This window comes from Monodelphis domestica, chromosome 5, assembly GCF_027887165.1.
Source record: "Monodelphis domestica isolate mMonDom1 chromosome 5, mMonDom1.pri, whole genome shotgun sequence".
In the NCBI taxonomy this organism is placed as follows: Eukaryota; Metazoa; Chordata; class Mammalia; order Didelphimorphia; family Didelphidae; genus Monodelphis; species Monodelphis domestica.
Genome location: NC_077231.1, coordinates 162,891,663 through 162,908,909, shown reverse-complemented (window position 1 = coordinate 162,908,909; position 17,247 = coordinate 162,891,663).

The following is a 17,247-nucleotide window of genomic DNA, read 5'->3' as shown; positions in this document are numbered from 1 at the left end:
TTGCTGTAGTCTCTTTGTTAGGATTTTATTAAAGATTTTTGCATCTATGTTTATTAAGGAGAATGGTATGTAATTTTTTTACTCTATTTTTGCTCATCTTGGCTTAGGTATCAGCACTATTTGTGTCACAAAAAGAATTTGCATTCCTTCTTTGCTTATTTTTCCAAATAGTTTGCATAGTATTGGGATTAATTTTTCTTAAATGTCTGATAGAATTCATTTGTGAATCACTTGTGAATCTCCTGGCCCTGGGGATTTTTTTTTCTTAGGGAATGAATTCATAGCTTGCTTGATTTCTTTTTTTCTTAGAGGGGATTATTTAGGAATCCTATTTCCTTTTTTTTTTTGTTAACCTAGGCAATTTATATTTTTGTGCATATATCACAGTTTATTTATCGGAGTTTCATTACATTATGGGTTTATTTAAAAAAATCTAATTCTGTATCTCCAAGTTACACTTATCATATTACTGATGGAATGAATGGCGACCAACCACAGAGCTGTGTTCTGCAACCTGGGAGCTGATTGGCTCAGTAACTGTAGGTTAATAAGAGTGTGGAAAAGGTTTATAAGCAAGTGGGAAGATTTATAAAGGCTTGAGACATCTATGTGGTTAATAAAATTAGTATAATGCCACTACCACTATGTCACTGGTTTTCACCTGTGAAAGGGGGTGAACATAACTCCCACAACAGGTGAGGGATCACTATATTCATCCATTTCACCTAGGAAATCAGATTTATTGTCATATAATTGGGTGAAATAGCACCTACTGCTTTAATTTCTTCTTCATTCAAGGTGAAATCACTCTTCATTCTTGATACTGGTAATTTGATTCACTTCTTTTTGTAAAATAAAATTAACCAAATCTCTATTTCATTCATTTTTCTACCTAGAACCAGTTCAGAGTTTTATTTATTAGTTCCATGGCTATTTTACTTTCAATTTTTAAAGTTTCTCCTTTGATTTTTAGGACTTTCAATTTAGTCTTTAACCAGAAATTTTTTATTTTTATTTTTTTAGTATTTTTGTTAGTTTCTTACTGAATTCATTAATCTGTTTTTTCCCTTCTATTTTATTGCTATAAGAACTCAGAAATATAAATTTTCCCCTGAATACTGCTTTGGCTATATTCCATAAATTTTTATATGTTCTCTCCTCATTGTCATTCTGTTCAGTGAAATCATTAATTGTTTCTATTAATTGTTTAACCCTCCAGTTTTGAAGACATAGATAATTTAGTTACCAATTAATTTTAATGGTTCTCTCCATGAACTCTTGTTGATTACAGCTTTTATTGCATTATGATCTGAAAAACTTACATTTATTATTTCTGCTTTTTTGAATTTGGTGAATATTTTATGTGCTAGTTCAAGGTCAAGCTAACCTTTGAATATATACCATATGCTATCAAGAAGAATGTATATTGAGGAGGTGAAGTCAAGATGGCAACATAGATACAGCGAAAGTTCAGACTTCTGAAAACCCTTCCTTACCAATTAAAAACAAAATGCTATTAGGGGACTGAAAACCAAATCTAACAAAAGGACAGAGCTAAGGAACCCTCCTGCTGGACTCAACTTAAAAGGTACACCCCCGAAAATCCTGAATTCCAGAACACTTGGAATCAAGGGGAAGGAAGAAGGAAGGTCCTAGGACTCCTCCCCCACCTACAGTACTAAGCCTTTAGCAGTGGCTAGAATCTCAGGGCAGGCAAGGTTGCTAGTCTAGAGAGAGTATCTTGTGGGCAAAGCTGTGCCAGGCTCAGGGATTTGAACACAGGTGGCACGGAGGCAGCTGGAGGAAAAAACCTCAAAGAAGGCAACCCAATCAAAGCTGAGACACTCCATATTTCCCCCCCTTCCCGAGGTTTTGGCCTCAGTGCACATCCAGCTCTGCAAATTCAACTCAGCTGGCCTTAATCCTATCAAACCTTCAGAGGGCAGGAAAGCTCAAGCTCCAACACCACTCACCCACAGAGTGCTCTGAGAGCCTTGCTAAGCAACAAGGGTGAAAGTCAACAGAAAAGCCCAAAGCCAAAGATCCAGCACATAATGAGAGGAGCAAGACTACAGACAACTACAAGGGGGAAAGAAGAGGCAATATGAAGAAACAACAGGAAAAGAAAAAGAAATTAGAGTTGACAGCTTCTATCTAGGCAATGAACAAAAAGGAAATGTAACAGAGGAGGACCAAGAAATGCCAAGCAAAAACACAAACTCCAGCGAATTGAACACAGGCTTTAGAAGAACTCAAAACACAATTAAAAACACAATTAAGAGAGGCTAAATACAACCGGGAAAAGAACTTAAAAAGCAAGACAATTCATCTGGAAACAGAGGCATTTGAACTAAAATGATAAAATAGTAACTTGAAAACCAAAATTAATCAGCTTAAAAATGAGGCAAAGGAAATGAAAGATGAGGCAAAGAAGATGAAGGATGGCCTCCAAAGAAAATTAGACCAGAAGGAGAAGGATGACCAAAAAGCCAGAGATGAAATTCAGTCTTTAAAGACCAGAATCCAACAATTAGAAGCAAGCAACTTTACAAGGCCGCAGGACACTATAAAACAAAATCAAAAGAATTTTTAAAAATGAGGAAAATATGAAGCACCTCATTTACAGAACAGAAGATTTAGAAAATTGTTCCAGGAGAGACAACTTAAGAATCATTGGTCTACTGGACATGACAAAAGAAAAAGCCTGGACATCATACTACAGGCAATTATCCAAGAAACTGCCCCAACATTCTAGAACAAGAGGGAAAAGTGGAGATTGAAAGAATCCCCAGATCTCCTCCTGTACATAGTCCCGAACTGACAACACCCAGGAATGTTATAGCCAAATTCAAGAACTACCAGACCAAGGAAAAAATATTACAAGCAGCTAAGAAGAAGTCATTTAGATACCATGGAATGACAGTGAGGATAACACAGAATCTGACTGCATCTACACTGAAGGACCAAGAGGCATGGAATATGATATTCATGAAAGCAAGGGAACTAGGTGTTAAGGATAATTTTATGATTGTGACATAAAAATCTAAATTAATTTGTTTGCCAAGGAAATCCCATATAAAATACCCAAGTCATTTGGAAATTTATTGTGATTTTAATTTCTATAGAGGAAAGAAATTAAGGAGAAGGGAGAGGGAAAGGTATAGGATTTCTCCTGCCTGGCCTGTGCCAGGGGGAGGATTAAAGGCTTTCTATAAGAGAATTGTGTTTGGAAGGTAAAGAGGAAGTATCAGCCTATACTCCAACAGGGTTCAGCTAAGATGCCTGAACCTTAAGTATAGTATCAAGGGAAAACTCACCACCAAACCAGACTATAGCTGCCACCATGCCAAGATGTCGGAACGCTTAGCACACTGCTAGCCAGAGCCACCTCTCTGGGGAAAGAGACCAAAGAGAGAAAGTGATACGAACTATATAGACAGTTTTACGTCACTTTCCTGCATCTCATCTGTACCAATGGTAGCTTAAGTTTGACTTAGGACAGCTCAGGGATCTGTCAGCTGTTTCTGAGCACATGTCTGTTAAAGGCCATCCTCCTAAATACTTAATCCTTAAGTATAGGTATAGACATTCCTGATTTTGTTAGACTAAGTAGGGTGGAATAATGTAATGTTCCCAAAATATTCTTGACTTTGTTAGACTTAAGTATCTTCATTGTTACAATCAGGAGATAGCTAAATCCAATCTTCACATAGGTCTATAACCAAGAATCAACTATTCAGCAAAACTAACCATATTGTTACAGGGGAAATTATGGTCATTTAATAAAATAGAAGAATTCCAAACATTCATAAAGAAAAGAAAAGTCCTGAACAGAAACTTTGATGCCCAAACACAGAACTCAAGAGAATCATCAAAAGGTAATTAAGAAAGGGGGGAAAAACAAAAACAAAAACAAAAAAACCCTTCTTTAAAGGGACCCAATAAGTTCAAAAGATATGTATCCCTATAAGAAAAGAGGATATTGGTAACTCTAAAAAATTGTTATTATCATCTGGGTAGCTAGAAGAATTATACTTAGAGGGAATAGTGATGAACTGTATATTGACTTATAAAAAATAAAAGAAGATAGTTCTTGCCCTGAGGGAAGACTGGACTTTCGGTATGGAGAGGGGAAAAGAGAAGAGGACCCCCTCTTCCACAAAGTGGGATTCAAGTGAGACAGCAGATGTAACAGGTTGGCTTACAGAGAGGAGAGGGTGTTTGAAGAGTTCCCCCCTTCTGCCTTCCCTCCTAAGCTGAAGCTGCTCTCCCCAATTTTCTCTAGTCCCCCTTGTCCCCCCTCCACTACTCGAGACCAAAAAGTCTCCCCTTGATCCATTCACTCACACTCAGCTTGGGGAACAGATAACTTGTTTTTATATATTTTATTTGATCATTTCCAAGCATTATTCCTTAAAAACATAGACCATTTTCTTTTCCTCCCCCGCACCCCCCATAGCCGACGCATAAATCCACTGGGCATTACATGTTTTCTTGATTTGATCCCATTGCTTTGTTGATAATATTTGCATTAGAGTGTTCATTTAGAGTCTCTCCTCTGTCATGTCCCCTTAACCGCTGTATTCAGGCAGTTGCTTTTTCTCGGTGTTTCCACTCCCATAGTTTATCCTTTGCTTATGAATAGTGTTTTTTCTCCTAGATCCCTGCAAATTGTTCAGGGACATTACACCACCACTAATGGAGAAGTCCATTACGTTCAATTATACCACAGTGTATTAGTCTCTGGGTACAATGTTCTCCTGGTTCTGCTCCTCTCACTCTGCATCAATTCCTGGAGGTTGTTCCAGTCTCCATGGAACTCCTCCACTTTATTATTCCTTTTAGCACAATAGTATTCCATCACCAACATATACCACAATTTGCTCAGACATTCCCCAATTGATGGGCATCCCCTCGTTTTCCAGTTTTTGGCCACCACAAAGAGCGCAGCTATGAATATTTTTGTACAAGTCTTTTTGTCCATTATCTCTTTGGGGTACAGACACAGCAATGCTATGGCTGGATCAAAGGGTAGATATTCTTTTGTCGCCCTTTGGGCATAGTTCCAAATTGCCCTCCAGAATGGTTGGATCAGTTCACAACTCCACCAGCAATGAATTAATGTCCCTACTTTGCCACATCCCCTCCAGCATTCATTACTTTCCTTTGCTGGTATGTTAGCCAATCTGCTAGGTGTAAGGTGATACCTCAGAGTTGTTTTTATTTGCATCTCTCTGATTATAAGAGATTTAGAACACTTCTTCATGTGCTTGCTAATAGTTTTGATTTCTTTATCTGAGAACTGCCTATCCATGTCCCTTGCCCATTTATCAATTGGAGAATGGCTTGATTTTTTGTACAATTGATTTAGCTCTTTATAAATATGAGTAATTAAACCTTTGTCAGAGGTTTCTATCAAGATTTTTTCCCAATTTGTTGTTTCCCTTCTGATTTTAGTTACATTGGTTTTGTTTGAACAAAAGCTTTTTAGTTTGATGTAGTCAAAATTATTTATTTTACATTTTGTGATTCTTTCTATGTCTTGCTTGGTTTTAAAGCCTTTCCCCTCCCAAAAGTCTGACATGTATACTATCCTGTGTTTACCCAATTTACTTATGGTTTCCTTCTTTATGTTTAAGTCACTCACCCATTTTGAATTTATCTTGGTGTAGGGTGTGAGGTGTTGATCTATTCCTAGTCTCTCCCACACTGTCTTCCAATTTTCCCAGCAGTTTTTATCGAATAGTGGATTTTTGTCCCAAAAGCTGGGATCTTTGGGTTTATCGTATACTGTCTTGCTGAGGTCGCTTTCCCCCAGTCTATTCCACTGATCTTCCTTTCTGTTTCTTAGCCAGTACCAAATTGTTTTGATGACTGCTGCTTTGTAATATAGTTTAAGGTCAGGGACTGCAAGGCCCCCATCATATGTGTTTTTTTTTCATTATTTCCCTGGATATCCTTGATCTTTTGTTCTTCCAAATGAACTTTGTTATGGTTTTTTTCTAAATCAGTGAAGAAGTATTTTGGTAGTTCAATGGGTATGGCACTAAATATATAAATAAGTTTGGGTAGGATGGTCATTTTTATTATATTGGCTCTTCCTATCCATGAGCAGTTAATGTTTTTCCATTTGCTCAAGTCTAGTTTTAGTTGTGTGGTGAGTATTTTGTAGTTGTGTTCATATAGTTCATGTGTTTGTCTTGGGAGGGAGATTCCTAGATATTTTATTTTGTCTAAGGTGATTTTGAATGGGATTTCTCTTTCTAGTTCTTGCTGCTGAGCTGTGTTGGAGATATATAGAAAAGCTGATGATTTATGTGGGTTTATTTTGTATCTTGCAACTTTGCTAAAGTTGTTGATTATTTCAATTAGCTTTTTGGTTGAATCTCTAGGATTCTTTAAGTAGACCATCATGTCATCCACAAAGAGTGATAACTTGGTCTCCTCCTTGCCTATTTTGATACCTTCAATTCCTTTATCTTCTCTAATTGCTACTGCTAGTGTTTCTAGTACAATGTCAAATAGTAGAAGTGATAATGGGCATCCTTGTTTCACTCCTGATCTTATTGGGAATGCATCTAGTTTATCCCCATTGCAGATGATATTAGCTGATGGTTTTAGATATATACTGTTTATTATTTTTAGGAATGACCCTTCTATTCCTATGCTTTCTAGTGTTTTTAATAGGAATGGGTGTTGTATTTTATCAAATGCTTTTTCTGCGTCTATTGAGATAATCATGTGGTTCTTGCTAGTTTGCTTGTTGATGTGGTCAATTATGTGGATGGTTTTCCTAATGTTGAACCAGCCCTGCATCCCTGGGATAAATCCTACTTGATCATGGTGGATGACCCTTCTGATCACTTGCTGGAGTCTTTTTACTAGTATCTTATTTAAGATTTTTGCATCTATATTCATTAGGGAGATTGGTCTATAGTTTTTTTTCTCTGTTTTTGACCTGCCTGGTTTGGGAATCAGTACCATGTTTGTGTTATAAAAGGAGTTTGGTAGAACTCCCTCTTTGCTTATTATGTCAAATAGTTTGTATAGTATTGGGATTAACTGTTCTCTGAATGTTTGATAGAATTCACTGGTGAATCCATCAGGCCCTGGGGATTTTTTCTTAGGAAGTCCTTTGATGGCTTGTTGGATTTCATTTTCTGATATGGGATTATTTAAGAATTCTATTTCCTCTTCTGTTAGTCTAGGCAGTTTGTATTTTTGTATATATTCATCCATTTCTCCTAAATTGGTGTATTTATTGCCATATAATTGGGCAAAGTAATTTCTAATGATTGCCTTAATTTCATCTTCATCGGAGGTGCTGTCCCCCTTTTCATCTTTAATGCTGTTAATTTGCTTTTCTTCCTTCCTTTTTTTAATTAGATTGACCAGTACTTTGTCTATTTTGTTTGTTTTTTCAAAGTACCAGCTTCTTGTCTTATTTATTAAATCAATAGTTCTATCACTTTCGATTTTATTAATTTCTCCCTTAATTTTTAGGATTTCTAGTTTGGTTTTCTGCTGGGGGGTTTTAACTTGATCGCTTTTGAGTTTTTTCATTTGCATTTCCAATTGATTGATCTCTGCTCTCCTTTGTTTGTTAATATAAGCATTCAGGGATATGAATTTACCTCTGATTACTGCTTTGGCTGCATCCCAAAAGGTTTGAAAGGATGTCTCTCCATTATCATTTTCCTCGATGAAATTATTAATTGTTTCTATGATTTCTTCTTTAACTAAATGGTTTTGGAGTATCATATTGTTTAATTTCCAATTGGTTTTAGATTTGGTTTTCCATGTACCATTACTAATCGTTATTTTTATTGCCTTGTGATCTGAGAAGGCTGCATTCATTATTTCTGCTTTTCTGCATTTGTGTGCTATGTTTCTGTGACCTAATGTATGGTCAATTTTTGTGAATGTGCCATGTGGTGCTGAGAAGAAGGTGTATTCCTTTTTATCCCTATTTATTTTTCTCCATATGTCTATTAATTCTAATTTTTCTAAGATTTCATTCACTTCTTTTACCTCTTTCTTATTTATTTTTTGATTTGATTTATCTAAATTTGATAATGGTTGGTTTAAGTCTCCCACTAATATGGTTTTACTGTCTATTTCTTCCTTCAATTCTCCTAGTTTCTCCATTAGAAATTTGGGTGCTATATTATTTGGTGCATACATGTTGATTAATGATATTTCCTCATTGTCTAGAGTCCCTTTTAACAAAATATAATTACCTTCCCTATCCCTTTTGATCAGGTCTATTTTTGCATTGGCTTTATCAGATATCATGATTACCACTCCTGCCTTCTTTCTATCAGTTGAGGCCCAGAAGGTCTTACTCCATCCTTTAATTCTGACCTTGTGGGTGTCAACCCGCCTCATGTGTGTTTCTTGAAGACAACATATGGTAGGGTTTTGGATTCTAATCCATTCTGCTATTCGTCTATGTTTTATGGGTGAGTTCATCCCATTCCCGTTCAAAGTTATGATTGTCATTTGTGGACTCCCTGGCATTTTGATAGCCTTCCCTAATTCTAACCTTTTCTTCTTCGGCTCTACCTTTTAGTCCAGTGGTTTACTTTGAATCAGTCCCCCTTGTCCCCTCCCTTGATGTTTCCCTTTTTAGTCCCTCCCTTTTTGTTCCCTCCCCCTCCCCCCTCTCTTTCCCTCCCTTTTTGTTCTCCCTCTCCTCACCCCCCCTTGGTTTTCCCTTCTCCCTACCCTTGTTGGGTAAGATAGAATTCAAGATCCCAATGGATCTGGATGTTTTTCCCTCTCAGAGTTGATTTCCCTGAGTTTAAGGTTTAAGTAAAAAAAACCCTCTCTTCCTCTCCTTCTTATAGGAGTTTTCTTCCCCTCCCCTTCCCATGTGAATCTTTGTGTGAGAAAGATTATTCTATTTGGTCTTTCTTTACCCCCTATTTATACATTACATTTTCTCCACATATTAGTATACATAGATTGATATAAATGTAGTCCTTATAGAAGAGAGTTTGAGTAAAAGAAGAAGATAACATATTTACCCCTTTCCTTAATATTTACCTTTTTAGGTATTCCTTGCTCTTTGATTTTCGGTATCAAACTTTCCACAGAGCTCTGATCTTTTCTTTTCAAAAAGTTGGAAGTCTTCTATTTTGTTGAATGCCCATACTTTTCCTTGGAAGTATATAGTCAGTTTTGCTGGGTAGCTGATTCTTGGTTGAAGACCCAGCTCTCTTGCCTTTCTGAAGATCATGTTCCATGCCTTACGATCATTCAGAGTAGAACTTGCAAGGTCTTGTGTGACCCTGATTGGCATTCCTTTATATCTAAATTGTCTTTTTCTGGCTTCCTGTAGGATTTTTTCTTTTGTTTGAGAGCTTTGGAATTTGGCAATTACATTCCTGGGAGTTGTCTTTTGGGGGTTTAGTGTAGAAGGTGTTCTGTGAGCTCTGTCAGTGGCTGTATTGCCCCCTTGTTCTAGAATCTCTGGGCAATTTTCTTTGATTATATCTTGTATCACCATGTCGAATTTGGTGTTTATTTCTGGCTTTTCTGGAAGTCCAATTATTCTTAAATTATCTCTTCTCCCTCTATTTTCCAGATCTGTCACCTTGTCAGTGAGATATTTTATGTTCTCTTCTAATTTCTTGGTATTTTGGCTTTGCTTTATTAATTCTTGCTCTTTTACATGATCGTTGTCTTCCAGTTGCCTGATTCTGGCCTTTAAAGCCTGGTTTTCCATTTCAGTTTCATCACACCGGTTTTGTAGATGCGTGAATTTCTTTTGCATTATTTCCAACTTTTCCTCCCAGAAGGCTTCCATCTTTTTGGTCATTTCTGATTCAAATTCTTCATGGGTTTGTGGAGAGTTTCCATTTCCTTTGGAAGGTTTTGGAGCATTTTCTTGTATATCATCTTCTATCTCCTCTGTATTTTTTATTTTGGCTCCATAGAATGTGTCCAAAGTCGCCCCTTTCTTCTTATTTTTCTTGGTATTTTGGGGCTTCTGTGGAGTTTGCCATCTCTGAATGTGGAGGATTAGCTTTTCTTATCTCTGTCTGGTGTTCAGAGGCTTTAGTCCTGGGCAGATTGTCAGTTCTATGAGCTTTCCCTGGGTTAAATTGAGTATGCCTTCCGGCAATGACTTTCACTGGGACTGGAATGGAAGGGTCGGACCAGGAGGCCACACTCTCCCCCGGCTCTCTGGGTCGGGTTGCTTTCCGGAAGTTGCCTTCAGAATAGCTGGCCGTGAGGCTGTTTTGTTGGCCCTGAGGGTTGCTGTTGTTTCAGAGGACTCTGCTCTCTGCGGGGGGATGGGCTGGGGCTTCCCGGAGTTCCGAGAGCAGTGACTTTCACTGAGACTTGGATAGCAATATCCAGCCCATGAGGCTGTCTTGCCCGCCCTGAGGGTTGTTTTTGTTTCAGATGACCCTGCTCTCTGAGCAGGGTGTGGCTGCGGCTTCCCGGAGCCTTGGACTCTGAGCTCCTACCCTTTAGGTCTGAGTGATCTCGGGTTCTGACTTTTGGGGGGGGCCGTCCCTTTTGATCCAGGTCCAGGTCCAGGAGGTGGATTCCCAGGGTCTATGCTGTTGATTGTTTTGAATTTCGGCACCTTAGGAGCTTATAGTTTGAGATCGGTCGGGAAGGGTTTTCTGGAGATCTGAACTTTAGCTTTCTCTAAGCCACCATCTTGACCGGAAGTCCAACAGATAACTTTTAATGTTAACTCAATCAAGTAATACAAACAGAATAATGGGCAGGGAAGAATGGGAAAAGGAAAATGGGGAAAAGTGGTACCTGTCTCTATCTAAACCCTTTCCCCTCCCTCCTCAAGTTTGGGGGGAACTCAGGCCTTGGCAGCCTCAGCCCCCTAAGAGAAAATCAGGTTGACTCACTCCTAGGCAACAGGAGCTGAAGTAAAATCTGCTCAGGTTTCTCTTCAGAAAGTCCTATCAATTGGGAAGTGTTGGCAGGAAATATTTCTAGTCAACAGCAGGAAAAGTGGGTAACCCTCAGGAGAAAGTCTTTTTCCCACCTTCTCTCTTCGATGTCTCAAGACTGAGAGCCCACCAACTCTTCTCTCAGCCATAGTCTTCTCTCTTCAGGATTCTACTCCTGGGGCCCCTCCCCCATTGAGGTGATCAATTTCACATACTCCTCAGCATGTCACTTTTTCTCTAGGGCCAGGCTCTGTCACAGTAGGATGAAATGCCAAGAAATAAATATGTATATAGATATATGTATGCATAAATACAACTAGAGATTTAAAAAAAAGGTTAATACTAAGAGAAATGGGAAAAGAAGCAAAATGGGGTAATTTGTATCTCACAAAGAAGGGCATGGAGGGAGTGAGGGAGAAAACAAATAAAATGGGAGGGTAAAGAGGTTGGGAATAGGAAATACTCAGTTCTTATGTACATTGAAATTGACTTGAGGAGGGAAGAACAATCAAATACATTGGGGCAGAGAACTGATTTGCACCCTATAGGGAAGCAGAAGGGTAACAAATGGAATATTGGGGAGAGAAGCAATACAAGGGAGGGAGAGGGTGGGGGTAGTTTAGAAAGATTGTATAGAAAATAAGAGGGGAATAAGAAAGGAGGGGGTAGAAAGGGGATTAAAATAAGGGTGGGACATAGGGGGACTGATTAAAAACAAAACACTGGAATAGAAGAAAATAGTGAAAGAAGAAAGGGCAAGAATAGGAGTGGAAATCATAATGCTGGGAAATACACAGATGGTAATCATAACCCTGAATATGAAAGGAATGAACTCACCCATAAAACAGAAGTGAATAGCAGAGTGAATTAGAAACCAAAACCGTACCATATGCTGTCTACAAGAAACACGCATTTGGAAGGTAGACACACATAGGGTAAAAGTAAGAGGATGGTATAAAATCTATAGGGCATCAATGAATAAAAAGAAGACATGAGTCTCAGTCATGATATATGACAAAGGCAAAGTAAAAATAGATCTAATCAAAATAGATAGGAAAAGCTATTTCATCCTGATAAAAGGCAGTATAGACAATGAGGAAATATCAGTACTCAACATATATGTTTCAAATGTCAGAATGGGTGAATGACTTGAATATAAAGAAGGAAAATATAAGTAAATTAGATCAACACAGAATAGTGTACATGTCATATCTTTGGGAAAGGAAATATTTTAACACCAAGCAAGAGTTAGAAAAAAATCACAAAATGTAAAATAAATAATTTTATTACAGTAAATTAAAAAGGGTTTGTACGAACAAAACCAATGCAACCAAAATTAGATGGGAAACAACAAACTTGGGAAAAAATCTTCATAATAGAAACCTCTGACAAAGGTCTAATTATTCAAATATATAAAAAGTTAAATCTATTGTACAAAAATTCAAGCCATTCTCCAATTGATAAATGGGCAAGGGACATGAATATGTAATTTTCAGATAAAGAAATTAAAACTATTAATAAGTACATGAAAAAGTATTCTAAATCTCTTATAATCAGAGAGATGTAAATCAAAACATCTTTGAGGTATCACCTCACACCTAGCAGATTGGCTAACATTACAGCAAAGGAAAGTAAAGAATGCTAGAGAGCATGTTGGGACATTAATGCACTGCTGGTGGAATTGTAAATTGATCCAACCATTCTTAAGGGGAATTTGGAACTATGCCCAAAGGGAGCTAAAAGACTGTCTGCCCTTTGATGAAGCCATAGTACTGCTGTGTTTGTACCCCAAAGAGATAGTACGGAAAAAGACTTGTACAAGAATATTCATAGCTGTGCTCTTTGTGGTGGCAAAAAATTGGAAAATGAGGGGATGCCCTTTAATTGGGGAATGGCTGAACAAACTGTGGTATATGTTGGTGATGGAATAGTATTGTGCTCAAAGGAATAATAAAGTGGAGGAATTCCATGAGAAGTAGAATGACCTCCTGAATTAATGCAGAGTGAGAGGAAAAGAACCAGGAGAATATTGTACACAGAGACTGATACACTGTGGTACAATCCAATGTAATGGACTTCTCCATTAGTGGCAATGCAGTGATCCTGAACAACTTGGATGGAACTATGAGAAAGAACATTATTCACATCCAGAGGAAAAACTGTGAGAGCAGAAGCACCAAAGGAAAACAACTGTTTCATTACATGGGTAGAGGGGGGATATGATTGGGGATGTAGACTCTAAATTATCATCCTATTGCAAACATCAACATCATAGAAATAGGTTCTGATCAAGGACACATGTAAATCCCAATGTAATTAGGCATCAGCTATTGGAAGGGGTGGTGGAGAAGGAGGGGGGAAATGATTCTTTTAACCAAGGAATAATGTTCTAAATTGACTAAATAAAATTTTTAAAAAATCTTCCAGGAAAAAAGACGATATATTCCTTTTTATCCCTATTCTATTTTCTCAAGATATCTATTAAATCGAACACTTCTAAAATTATATTCACTTCCATTACTTCTTTTTTATTTACTTTTTGGTTAGATTTATCAAGTTCTGTTAGGTCTAGGTTGAAGTCCCTCACTATTATATTTTGACTATCAATTTCCTCCTTAACCTTCATTAGTTTATCCTTTAAGAATCTGGATACTATACTATTTGGTGCATCTTTTAAGTACTGATATTTCTTGATTGCCTATACTGCCTTTTATCAAGATGTAATTACCTTCCTTATCTCTTTTAATCAGATCCATTTTTGTTTTATCTTTGTCTGAGATCATGATTCTTACTCCTGCTTTGGTTACATTAGTTGATGCATAATAGATTCTGTTCTAGCCCCTTAATTTTATACTGTGTGTGTCACCCTGACACAAATATCTTTCTAATAAACAACATATGGTAGGATTCTGTTTTTCAATCCACTCTTCTCTGATTGTTTTATGGGTGTGTTCATCCCATTTACATTCACAAATAGGATTATCATCTTTGTTTTTTCCTCCATTTTGATCTCCTTTTTTAATTCTGCCATTTCTCATCTCACTCTTTCCCTCTACAATGGTGTTTTCCTTTTAAACCCTCCACCATTTTCCTCTCTATTATATTACACCCATTCCCAGCCCCCCTTCTTATTGCCCTCCTACTTTTCTATAGGGCCTTTTAATCAGTACCCTCCCAACTTCTTGATATTTTATATCACTCCCCTCCCCACCACCTTCTTTCTTATTCCACTTCTACTTCTCTACTGGGTGAGATAGCATTTTATACCTCAATGAATCTGGCTGTTCTTATTTCCCTGATTCAATTACAATGAGGGTAAGGTTTAAGTATTACCTGTGGGAAGATTAAATTTAACTCTCCCCTGATTCTAAAAATTAAATTAATTCCCCTGCCCATTTTTAGATTTAATCACCAAAAGTGTAAACACACTACCTACAGTTGAGTGGGAAGTTCTGCCCATTTTAAAATCTAATTGATAAAAGTGTAAACATACCACTTAATTATTAAGTGGGGAGGTCTGTGACCCATGTGTGCAGTAGTGAGTGATGAATCAGAATCAAACTGAATGCCCAGTGGGCCGTCCTAAGCAAAAGCTTCAACTGTGATTGCTAGATGTAAAATTAGGGAAAGGCACAGGAAGTGATGCAAAAAAAGTGTATTTAATAGGGAGTTACAACTTCCTGAGTGAAGTTAAACCTGAACTTCATCTTCTTCTGGGGTTCTGAGTTCAAATTGGAGGCTGGTGAAGAATCTGCTGACTGGACATGAGACCCTGTTCATGGTGGGACTGTCCTTGAGTCTCTCCCTTTGGACTGACACATGGTGGGTGTTACAAGGGAATCACTTTAAAAGACTGATATATATTAATTTAAGGTCGCCAAGGAATTCAGCTATGTAATTCCTAAATGAAAACTCAAGTTTGCAGTCAATCTTTTATGGAGTTTAATTACAATAGGAGGAAGAAAGGAATTAGAGATAGAGAGAGAGAAAAAGGGAGAGAAGGGAATAGGGCTTAAATACCCCTTCTGTTTAGGCTGGGCCAAAAGGCCCAAGCCCTTAGATAGCTGGGGCAAAGAAAAGAGATCAGTCCCTATTACTCACGTGACCAAAATGGAGAAACAGTCTCAGGGGCCCCCACCTTCAGCTTCCTTCAGAGCAAGCTTCTCAGAGTACACTGCCACCACTCCCACCAACTCCTCAACCACCTCCGAGTCCTCCCACCCCCCTGATCTTTAAGGAAACCATCCAAGTTGCCTCCCCTCAGTTCTCACATCTACCAATCACTGTCCATCAATTTCCCTGTGCCAATGGAGGCTCTAGCTTAACCCAGGACCGTCCAGAGGCTTTGCACATGTCTGTTGAAGGTCATATTTTCAAATGATTAAATCTTTGCTCCTTTGCTACAGCCCTTTCTAAATTCTGTTAACCTGAGTAGGGTAGAGATTGGAATAATTAAATTTTGATCTAGGCTGCAGCCCTTACTCAATCCTGTTAAGACTGAATAGGGTGGAGATTGATTCCAAGTATCTCCATTGTATCAATTCTAAAATCAATCATGACTCAAAGAAATTCCTGTTCTATGCTTAAGCATAGGTCAAAGTCCTTTCCATTGTTCAGCAAAAGGTTTCTGTCCTAAAGTAATCTTAAGAAGGGAAGAGAAGGAACCTCCCATGCCAATGGGGTTCCCATTCCAATAGACTATCAGTAAGAAATTTTCCAAGTATGAAATATCCCAATGGTGAAATTTCCAACATTTATAAGTCTAAGGAATTTTAAGGTTTACATGGGTGAAGAAAGATGACTCCTTTCCTGGATTTTCTGAAGAGACTAACCTCAGGAGAGACCTACCTCTTGAGAGAGACATCCCCAAGTCCTCAGCTTTGCCAAGGCCTCTCCAGCTAAGGACTAACTCTCCCTTCCCAGTTGAGCCAGAGGTGAAAGTAAATTACTTAGTGCTTAGGCTAAATATCTTACCCTATCCTCTCTGATTTTCTTACTTTACTCTTTCTACATTTTGTAAATAAATTTCTTTGGAATAAATTAAATTTTTGGTGACCCTAATTTTAAAATAATCCAGTCCAACCTTTTTTATAAATTAACTCCCTTTTTCACTCCTACATCTGTCACCTCTCTCATCCTCCCCTCCATTGTAATAGTATTTCCCTCTACCTCGTACCTCCTTATGCCATATAATTACTCCATTTTATTTCTCTCTTCCCATTTCTCTTAGTACAATCTTCTTTTTCACCCCTACTTTTTTTACATATCATTTAAAATAGCTTACTACCACACCCTCTGTCTATGTATACTTCTAACTACTATGATAATAATAACAATTTTTAAGAGTTGTAGAGATCATTTTTCCATATGGGAACTTCTAGACCTCTCTGTGGACTGATGCCAGGGCCTGGGACTTCAAGAATTGGGTCTGAGATACTCTTTTGTTGGTGAACCCTTTGTCCCAGGACCCCAAAGTTAGCCTACACACAGTTTTGGAACCTGGTGTGGTAGGTGGGAAGTGCTCAGCCAACATTCCTCTATGTGCAATTTTATTTTTGGTTCCCCCTTATCCTATGAAAATCAACTCTCTTTGACTACCTTTCAAGTTGTGTTCAAGTAGGAGAGCCCCCTCCATCCTGTTGTTTGCCTTTGACTTCTGTTATTTTGAGGTGCCTTCTAAAGATAAGTTTGGAAGGATGTGTGGTTTTGGCATTTGCTGTTACTAAGTCACCATCTTGGCTCTATCCCCCAACTAAATCTGAAAATGTAAGGAAATGGATGAATATTTACAAAAGTACAAATTGCCCAGATTGGCAAAAGGGAAAATGAAATCCTTAAATAATCCCATATCAGAAAAACAAATTGAACAAGCCATAAATACATTGCCTAAGGAAAAAAAAATTCCAGTGTCAGATGGATTCACAAGTTTAAAGAGCAATTAGTCCCAATACTACATAAACTGAGAAAATATGAAGAAAAAGAGTCCTACCAAAGTCTTTATATGAAACAATTATGGTACTTTTACCTAATCCAGGAAGAAATAAAACAAGAGAAAGAAAATTATAAATCAATTTTATTAGGTGAATATAGATGCACACATTTTAAATAAGCTACTAACAAGGAGACTACAGCAATATATCACAAGAATAATTGCCTATGACCATGTGGGATTTACATCAAGAATGCAGAGTTGGTTTAATATTAAGAAAACTATTTACATAGTTGACCATATCAATAAACAAACTAACAGAAATGACATGATTATCTGAATAGATGCAAGAAAAGCCTTCAACAAAGTCTGTCCATTCCTATTAAAAAC